This window comes from Chrysemys picta, chromosome 3, assembly GCF_011386835.1.
Source record: "Chrysemys picta bellii isolate R12L10 chromosome 3, ASM1138683v2, whole genome shotgun sequence".
NCBI classification, from domain to species: Eukaryota; Metazoa; Chordata; order Testudines; family Emydidae; genus Chrysemys; species Chrysemys picta.
The window spans coordinates 194,007,144-194,015,792 of NC_088793.1; the positions used below are offsets into that span (position 1 = coordinate 194,007,144).

The 8,649-nt window shown below is 58.4% G+C and overlaps 1 long non-coding RNA gene across 1 annotated transcript; it reads left to right on the forward strand.

The window, feature by feature from the left end:
* Positions 1–208: 208 nt before the first annotated feature.
* LOC122174375 (uncharacterized) lies at positions 209–3,553 on the forward strand. Its single transcript, XR_010599290.1, has 4 exons — positions 209–1,047; positions 1,299–1,393; positions 1,560–1,712; positions 3,256–3,553. It is a non-coding gene; the product is annotated as an uncharacterized LOC122174375 (long non-coding RNA).
* Positions 3,554–8,649: the final 5,096 nt, after the last annotated feature.

Here is an 8,649-nt window from a genome sequence, read left to right on the forward strand (position 1 = left end):
TTGGTCAAAGGTGGTGGGGAGGTGGTGACCTCACAGAGAGATGCTGACATCAGCCAGGCAGGACAGGGGTGCAGGGCCAGGGAAACCTCAGAGACCCCTATGGCTTTGCTTCAGCAAGTCTCCTTCTCGAGGTCTCTCTTTGAGGACTCAAAAAGTATTAAGGTTCACATACGTGAGTGCGAGGAGGAGCCTCTTTTGAACTTTCTCGTTTCCTTTTACTGATTTTACTAGAAAACAGACGTCCCTGTTTAGAAGGTAAGAGTCTCCGAGAGGTTTGGACCCTGTTCAGCCTGTCCACCTGGAGCTAGCTGAATTCTAGGCATGGAAAGCACTAGTTTAAGGTGGCAGAATTTTATTCCCCACCTGGGATTTTGTCCCATACAATCGCTGGGGACATTAGGGTTTGTCCTTTCCGTTTTACCTTTTCCTCCATCCCTCCTTCCTTTCTCTTCATCTCTTCCTTCTTTTGTCCTTTCTCCTATTTCCCTCCCACCACCAAGAGGGGTGAGGCCGGCTGGCTCCAACTGGCTGTAGGATCTGCTGCTGCAGGGGCTGTGGGTTAGGAGTGTTCTTCTTGGGGAGGCAGAGTAGAGAATGAGTTTGGCTGGAGTCAAGTTCTTCTTCTCCTGGTTAATTGGTGACTGGGCTTTTAAGGGGACCATGCTCCAGGTTCATGCCTTCCTGTCATCCTGGAGCAGCTGGGGAAGCAAGTCCTCATGGAGGGCCCTGCCCATATCCCTGTTCTCCAGGCTCCCTTGGGGGCAGAGGAAATTAAGGGTCTAGCTCTAGCTTCTATCCTCTAGCATCTCCTGCAGAGGAGCTGAGGGGAAAAAGAGAGTCCTGGCCCACGGGGCACTGGGAGCTGGCAGGAAAATACTGATGGAGTCCCCTCTCCCTCTCCCTTCCATTAGAACTGAGCAGAATTCCCCAGGATGGGTCACCACGTGGCACAGCTGGCTCTGTTGATCGGTGACCCAGCCAAGGACATCAGCCGGCAGGGCAGGGAGGGGGTTTACCGGCTCTACCAGCTGCTGCTGCACCAGAGGGGTAAGGAACCCAGCTGGGAAATGGCACCCGATAGAAGAGTGAGACTGGGACCCCAGCCAATTTCTCTCAGACTGACCCCGGCTGGAGGATGAGTCTCTGTCTGTCTCTTTCTCTGTTCTACACCCCTCCCCTGCAATTCTGTTGGGCCAGGCACGCAGCAAGGAGTCTGCCCACTGTGCAGCCACCAATGGGATTGGAAGGACACAAGCACTGCAACCAGAATGACAAATGTGTGTGTGTCTCTTTCCCAGGGTTGAGCATCTATGAGGCCGAAGACCTGTGGTGCTGGGACTGGCACCAGGACAGCAGGCTCCTGGGCTACAGGAACACTGCTAGGGTGGGAGAGGTAAGGACACTCTGCCAGGGCATGAGACAGCTCCGGGAGTGGGGCTGGCTGGGTCCCCTGCAGTGGCTGCCTCCAGGGGCCACTAGATGGAGATGCCGGTCTAGCCCCAGGAGTTGGAGCCTGGCTCTCGGCAATCTGCTAATGCCTCACATGCTGTTGGTTTTAGGTCTTCGGAAAGTTCTTCTGGGAAGGGCAGAGAAGACTCTTCCTCCGGACGGCAGTGCTGGCCATCCACAACCCCCTGCTCCGTGTCAGCCAATCAGGGCTGGTCCTGGCCTTCTCCCTTCTGGGGGAAGCCCAAGAGCTGATGGGGGACAAGGTAAGCAGCTGCATTAGACTCAGGAGATTGGGGCGGGGCCCTGTCACGGAGTCCCAGGGCGATGCTCTGGAACTGCTCCCCACAAAGCCAGTCAGGACTTTGGGGATCCTCCTCTCCCTTGGAGCAGACTGTCTTCAGGGCAAGAAGCTCACACGGCTTCACCTCCTGGGTCTCTCCTGGGAACATTCAGCATATGCCCCTCCGTGCGCTTCCCACAGCGAGTCCGCCCAGGCGGGGTCCTGGGGAAGCCAAAGGGTTCTGCACCCCCCCACTTCGCAGTCAGACGTGACTCTCAGCCAGCCAATAAAACAGAGATTTATTAGATGACAGGAACACGGTCTAAAACAGAGCTTGTAGGTACAGCGGCGAACGGGACCCCTCGGCCAGGTCCATTATGGGGTTCAGAGAGCCAGACACCCAATTCTGCCCTCACTCCTAGTCCCCAGGTAGCTCCAACTCTGAAACCCCTTCTAGCCCCTCCTTCTCTCGGCTTTGTCTCTTTCCCAGGCCAGGATGTCACCTGATCTCTTTGTTCACCTTTAGCTATTTCCTTGCAGGGCGGGAAGGGACCCTGGCCATTTGTTGCCAGGGAGACAGAGTGTCAGTGATTTATGCACACGGGCCTTTCCCCACCACCTAGACACTTAAGAAATGCATAGGGGAAACTGAGGCACCCCCACAGTATTCAGAGGAAACAGGAAGAACAGTCCCACTTCGTCACAGGCCCAGGCCTCATTCCCATCCCATCGCCATTCGCTGGCCAGGCGCAAGGAGCCTGGTGGGGAATGAGAGCGAGAGCAGGTGCTACTGGGAAGGGAGATGAATTCACCTCCATGAACAGGAGGGAACCAGCTTGTCCCCGGAGCAGCTCCAACACAGCTCTTTAGCAAGGCTAATTAATGACAAGCGTTACCTCATCACGGACTTATGTTCTCAGGGCATGGTGCTTTTGCTCTTGGGAAGAGCAGAGGAATCCCCTAAGTGCCCTCTGCGAGCCTCTCCTCTCCCGGAGGGCCTCACCCAGTTCCCAGTGGCCTAGTGTCCGTGTCACCCGAGCCACCACCTAGAGAGAACGGGAGGATTCAGTCAGCAGGGGCTGCTGATCTGCCCCATTCACCAGGGCTGCCATCCTGTGGCTTCAGCATTAGTGTCTGGGATGACTTGGGGCAAGATCTCGACCTCCCTGCAACCCACTTCACTGCTGCCAGAATCCCTCCTGCCCGCCCTGCTAGAGGCCCCTCCCTGCCCAACCTGGGTAGGGGTGGGAGGAGAGGGTTCTGAGAACTTGAGCTGTGGTTTGGAGGTGGATCAGCTGTCAAGGGCACTGAGGGGGAGGTGGCAGGAGCTCACCCTTCAAGGAGGGGGTTTGGCACTGGAGGTTACTAGAAAGGACAACAAGACTCCATTCTGGGGGTCAGGAGGTGAATCCATCCCTCAGTGGTGGGCAGGTGCTGTGTGGAAATGCTGCTGGTTCCAGGTGCTCTTAATTCCCCCTGATTCCTCGGGGCGTTTGAGTCTCTGACAGGTTCTCGTTCCCATGCAGCAGGAGGACGTCACGGCCAAAGCGATGCACCAGCTCCGCATCATCCGGCACTTGCGCCAAGTGCCTGAGGCACTGCAGGGGCTGTGCCTCTGAGGCCATCAGCAACTCCCGCTCCCTGCTGCAGGTACTGCTCTGGCTCACTGTAAATGGGGAGCTAGTGGAAGGGGAAATGGAGCCCCCTGGCACTCACTAAAAGGGAAAGTGGTGGATTCTCCATCTCTTGATGTCATTGAATGAAGACTAGATGCCTTTCTGGAATGTGTGTGCCCAAAAAGTAACTATTGTACTATACAGGAAGCCCGTGATCATGCAGAGGGTCAGATTAGATGCTCTAAAGGTCTCTTCTGGCCATCAAGTCTACTAGTTTTGGAAAAACTGAGTGTAGCATTGGGAGCAGCCTCTGATGTTTTCCTGTCTAGCCGGCTTGCTTCCTAGAAAGAACACGCATTGAGTAGGGTGATCCACAGAGAGTAGCTCAAACCTTCAAAGTGTCTGACCAGCAGTAGGACATTGGCACTTCAGGGGAGGGGTGTGTGTGGCAGTGACATCACAAAGGCCTTTTGCAGGACTTCAGCCTATTGGTCAAAGGTGGTGGGAAGGTGGTGACCTCATAGAGAGATGCTGACATCAGCCAGGCAGGATAGGGGCGCAGGGCTGTGGTGCTGGGACTGGCACCAGGACAGCAGGCTCCTGGGCTACAGGAACACAGCTAGGGTGGGAGAGGTAAGGACACTGCCAGGGCTTGAGACAGCTCAGGGAGTGGGGGTGGCTGGGTCCCATTCAGTGGCTGCCTCCAGGGGCCACTAGATGGAGATGCCGGTCTAGCCCCAGGAGTTGGAGCCTGGCTCTGGGCAATCTGCTAATGCCTCACATGCTGTTGGTTTTAGGTCTTCGGAAAGTTCTTCTGGGAAGGGCAGAGAAGACTCTTCCTCCGGACGGCAGTGCTGGCCATCCACAACCCCCTGCTCCGTGTCAGCCAATCAGGGCTGGTCCTGGCCTTCTCCCTTCTGGGGGAAGCCCAAGAGCTGATGGGGGACAAGGTAAGCAGCTGCATTAGACTCAGGAGATTGGGGCGGGGCCCTGTCACGGAGTCCCAGGGCGATGCTCTGGAACTGCTCCCCACAAAGCCAGTCAGGACTTTGGGGATCCTCCTCTCCCTTGGAGCAGACTGTCTTCAGGGCAAGAAGCTCACACGGCTTCACCTCCTGGGTCTCTCCTGGGAACATTCAGCATATGCCCCTCCGTGCGCTTCCCACAGCGAGTCCGCCCAGGCGGGGTCCTGGGGAAGCCAAAGGGTTCTGCACCCCCCACTTCGCAGTCAGACGTGACTCTCAGCCAGCCAATAAAACAGAGATTTATTAGATGACAGGAACACGGTCTAAAACAGAGCTTGTAGGTACAGCGGCGAACGGGACCCCTCGGCCAGGTCCATTATGGGGTTCAGAGAGCCAGACACCCAATTCTGCCCTCACTCCTAGTCCCCAGGTAGCTCCAACTCTGAAACCCCTTCTAGCCCCTCCTTCTCTCGGCTTTGTCTCTTTCCCAGGCCAGGATGTCACCTGATCTCTTTGTTCACCTTTAGCTATTTCCTTGCAGGGCGGGAAGGGACCCTGGCCATTTGTTGCCAGGGAGACAGAGTGTCAGTGATTTATGCACACGGGCCTTTCCCCACCACCTAGACACTTAAGAAATGCATAGGGGAAACTGAGGCACCCCCACAGTATTCAGAGGAAACAGGAAGAACAGTCCCACTTCGTCACAGGCCCAGGCCTCATTCCCATCCCATCGCCATTCGCTGGCCAGGCGCAAGGAGCCTGGTGGGGAATGAGAGCGAGAGCAGGTGCTACTGGGAAGGGAGATGAATTCACCTCCATGAACAGGAGGGAACCAGCTTGTCCCCGGAGCAGCTCCAACACAGCTCTTTAGCAAGGCTAATTAATGACAAGCGTTACCTCATCACGGACTTATGTTCTCAGGGCATGGTGCTTTTGCTCTTGGGAAGAGCAGAGGCATCCCCTAAGTGCCCTCTGCGAGCCTCTCCTCTCCCGGAGGGCCTCACCCAGTTCCCAGTGGCCTAGTGTCCGTGTCACCCGAGCCACCACCTAGAGAGAACGGGAGGATTCAGTCAGCAGGGGCTGCTGATCTGCCCCATTCACCAGGGCTGCCATCCTGTGGCTTCAGCATTAGTGTCTGGGATGACTTGGGGCAAGATCTCGACCTCCTTGCAACCCACTTCACTGCTGCCAGAATCCCTCCTGCCCGCCCTGCTAGAGGCCCCTCCCTGCCCAACCTGGGTAGGGGTGGGAGGAGAGGGTTCTGAGAACTTGAGCTGTGGTTTGGAGGTGGATCAGCTGTCAAGGGCACTGAGGGGGAGGTGGCAGGAGCTCACTCTTCAAGGAGGGGGTTTGGCACTGGAGGTTACTAGAAAGGACAACAAGACTCCATTCTGGGGGTCAGGAGGTGAATCCATCCCTCAGTGGTGGGCAGGTGCTGTGTGGAAATGCTGCTGGTTCCAGGTGCTCTTAATTCCCCCTGATTCCTCGGGGCGTTTGAGTATCTGACAGGTTCTCGTTCCCATGCAGCAGGAGGACGTCACGGCCAAAGCGATGCACCAGCTCCGCATCATCCGGCACTTGCGCCAAGTGCCTGAGGCACTGCAGGGGCTGTGCCTCTGAGGCCATCAGCAACTCCCGCTCCCTGCTGCAGGTACTGCTCTGGCTCACTGTAAATGGGGAGCTAGTGGAAGGGGAAATGGAGCCCCCTGGCACTCACTAAAAGGGAAAGTGGTGGATTCTCCATCTCTTGATGTCATTGAATGAAGACTAGATGCCTTTCTGGAATGTGTGTGCCCAAAAAGTAACTATTGTACTATACAGGAAGCCCGTGATCATGCAGAGGGTCAGATTAGATGCTCTAAAGGTCTCTTCTGGCCATCAAGTCTACTAGTTTTGGAAAAACTGAGTGTAGCATTGGGAGCAGCCTCTGATGTTTTCCTGTCTAGCCGGCTTGCTTCCTAGAAAGAACACGCATTGAGTAGGGTGATCCACAGAGAGTAGCTCAAACCTTCAAAGTGTCTGACCAGCAGTAGGACATTGGCACTTCAGGGGAGGGGTGTGTGTGGCAGTGACATCACAAAGGCATTTTGCAGGACTTCAGCCTATTGGTCAAAGGTGGTGGGAAGGTGGTGACCTCATAGAGAGATGCTGACATCAGCCAGGCAGGATAGGGGCGCAGGGCTGTGGTGCTGGGACTGGCACCAGGACAGCAGGCTCCTGGGCTACAGGAACACAGCTAGGGTGGGAGAGGTAAGGACACTGCCAGGGCTTGAGACAGCTCAGGGAGTGGGGGTGGCTGGGTCCCCTGCAGTGGCTGCCTCCAGGGGCCACTAGCTGGAGATGCCGTTCTAGCCCCAGGAGTTGGAGCCTGGCTCTGGGCAATCTGCTAATGCCTCAGGTGCTGTTGGTTTTAGGTCTTCGGAAAGTTCTTCTGGGAAGGGCAGAGAAGACTCTTCCTCCGGACGGCAGTGCTGGCCATCCACAACCCGCTGCTGCGTGTCCAGGGCCAGCTCTAGGCACCAGCAAAGGAAGCACGCGCTTGGGGCAGCCCATTTGCAGGGGTGGCAGGGATTCAGCATGGCAGCTGAGACCCAACAGGGGCCCCTGGGAGCTGTACTTCGTTGGTTAGCTCCCTGCCTATAGAGCAACCCTGGAGCAGGGAAAGAACTACATTTCCCAGCATTCCCTTGGCCACTACCAACAGGAAAGAGGGGGAGGAAGTGAGGAAGCTGAGACCTCATGCTGTAGCCTGCTGTGAATGGAGAGCTGCGCTGTGAGTAGGGATTCCATATTTTAACATAGGGTGACCAGACATCCCGATTTTATCGGGACTGTCCCGATATTTCCTTGTTTGTCCCGCACGTCGGTCGGGACACTGGACAAACAAGGAAATGCGCCGGAGCCTGGAGCCCGGAAGTGCTCGCGCCCCCCCGCCCCGACTCCGCCCCCTCCTCCCCCGATTGGCTCCCTCCCCGAATCCCCGCCTCTTCCCCGGGCTCACCATACCTCCTCCCTCCGCAAGCGCTGGAGGGAGGCCCGGGAGACTCAGAGGAAGCGCGGGGCCGGGGTGAGTAAGAGTCCGGCCTGGCCCCGAGCAGGCAGGACTCAGTTGGGTGGTAGGGAGAGGACGGGGGCGGCCTGCGGGGCCAGCCGGCGGCTGTTCTCCCCCCCCGGGCCTGCTGCAGGGACCCAGCAGCATGCACGCTGGGCCCAGCCCCTGGCCAGTCGCATCTGGGCTGCTGCCCAGCTGGTGCTATCCCGCGGCGGCCCCAGGGTGGAGGCATCGGCAGCCCAGCCCCGTTCGTTCCCCTGTGGGACCGAGCGGGACGGGGGGGCTGGGGCCTGCTGCCCCCACTCCGGGGCCGCCGCGCGATAGCACCAGCTGGGCAGCAGCCCAGATGCGACTGGCCAGGTGCTGGGCTGGGAGCAGCGTGCGCACTACTGGGTCCCCGCAGCAGGCCCGGGTTCGGGGGCGCCAGAGCCGCAGCCACCGAGCGCCATGGCCGCTTCCTCCCCCGCGGCAGTGGGAGCTGCAGCAGCGGCTGCTCCCGAGTCCCGCTGCCCGGGGCGGAGAACAGCCGCCGCCTAGCACCGCAGGCCGCCCCCCTCCTCTCCCTACCACCCAACTGAGTCCTGCCTGTTTGGGGCCAGGCCGGACTCTTACTCACCCCGGCCCCGCGCTTCCTCTGAGTCTCCCGGGCCTCCCTCCAGCGCTTGCGGAGGAAGGGTTTTTTTTTTTGGCCCCCCCCCCGCCATGCCTCCCCCCCGCGTCACCCTCCCCTCCCCCTCCCCGCGTCCCGATATTTGACTTGGGTGATTTGGTCACCCTATTTTAACATTCAAAAAATAGGACACTCCACGGGGAGGGAGGATAGCCCCACCCTGCCTCCATCCACTTCCTCCGACTGCCCCCCCACAGAAACCCCAACCGATCCAACCCCCCTCTCCCTGATCACCCCCTCCCGGGGTGCCCCAACTGCCCCACAGGACTCCACCCCCTATCTAAGCCCCACTGGTCCTTGTACCCAACTTCCCCCTTCCTGAGACCCCCCCCCAACTTCCCCTCTAGGACCCCACTCCCTACCTGTCCCCTGACAACCCCCTGGGACTCCCATGACTATCCAACTGCTCCCTGTCCCCTAACTGCCCCCCCAAACCTCTGACCCATCTAACCCCCCCTTCTCCCTGCCCCTGACTGCCCCCTCCAACCTCCGCCCCATACAACCCCCCCTGCTCCCTTTACCTTTACTGCCCCCCCGGAACTCCCTACCCCTTCTCCAACCCCCGAACCCCCTTACCGTGCCACTCCGACCAGCGTGTCTGGCTTCGTGCAGGGGCA